The sequence below is a fragment of the Arachis ipaensis genome, chromosome B09 (genome assembly GCF_000816755.2).
Source record: "Arachis ipaensis cultivar K30076 chromosome B09, Araip1.1, whole genome shotgun sequence".
NCBI lineage: Eukaryota > Viridiplantae > Streptophyta > Magnoliopsida > Fabales > Fabaceae > Arachis > Arachis ipaensis.
This window is the reverse complement of record NC_029793.2, coordinates 143,803,641-143,805,052: the sequence shown is the minus strand read 5'-3', so window position 1 is coordinate 143,805,052 and position 1,412 is coordinate 143,803,641.

Here is a 1,412-nt window from a genome sequence, read left to right as displayed (position 1 = left end):
GTCTCCTCCTCCTCCTCTTTTTCGAATCACTTTTACAAGTTCTTGTACAATAATTTTAAATATTTTTTTGTTATGTTTTAAATTTTTTTTAGATTTTGAATATTCTTTTTACAATGATTTTGAACGTTTCTTTTATTTAGTTTTAGATGTTTCTTTTATTATATTTTGGATGCTTTTTTTTCTTTTGGTTTTGAATCTTTTTGAATAAAAAAATATCCAAAAAATCAAAACATAACAATCTTCAATATTTAAAAGCTAACATCCAAAACTACAAATAAAGCAACATCCAAAATCTCAAAAAATTTTGAATCTCCTTTTTTCAAATGGTTAAATAAAAAATCTAAGAAGAGAGATTCACAGTAGATTGTAAACTTTTGAGACTTCACAATGACAATAAAATAATGTGCCATATTTCTTCACGGCATTCTCAAAATTCTGCTATCGATGGTTATGTGTGAAGGTGAAGGAAGACGAACACGACGAAAAGGCTGACCACATCAGAAAGAGACGCACCAAAGAGGGGCAATGACATAACGGATAGAAACAAGAAATCGACGGACCGAAGCGAACGCACAATGGAGAGAAGTAATGGCGCAGTAGAGAGAAGCACACACATGATGAAAGGAAAGAAAGCTGCGTAATGAGACTTTTTTTTTATGGAAGAAAAATATGAGAGAAAAATGAAGTGATTAAAGTTTAAGATGACTTTTGTTTTTTATGATAATAAAATTATTTTTTGGAATGAATTACATGTTTTTATCGTTTTTTGATTTTTTTTTTCAATCCAACTAATAGTGGATATTTTAATTAGTTAGTTAGTAGACTTTTTCAAATAGTTATTTGACATTTTAACAATTTTAAGTTTCGATTTCTTTATATATGATTATAAGATTTGGATCCTTTAAAGTTTGAATTTTATTTTAGAGAGTAAAGTGTGATCTTTTACTTTTGAATAGTTTCTCCTTTATATTTATTATTGGTCCTACCTATAAAATTAATGGTGAGAGATCACAGTTTACTCTTTAAATTCAAATCCATGATTATATGGTCTACATGTATTTCTCTAACTTAATACACTTAATACTTGTTCAAATAGATACAAAGTAGTGTGTATAAATTAATTTCTCATTTTCTTTGGTGTAAGAAAAGAATTTTAGAATTTATATTAGATTTAATTCAAATAAACTGATAATGGAAGCAACATGGCGGGACGCTAAGAAACGCAAACGCAGCATCGCAGCGCGTGTAAGAACGTCCAAAGGTTGGTGCCTTGGTGGGGTTGTAAATAAATAACTAAATACTAAATAGTTGCAGAGTCACATCGCTTTGTTTTGTTTGACTTGCCAAGCTGATCATGATAGATATATTTGTATTCCAACGGTGATTATTGATTAGGTCTTATAAAAGATAAA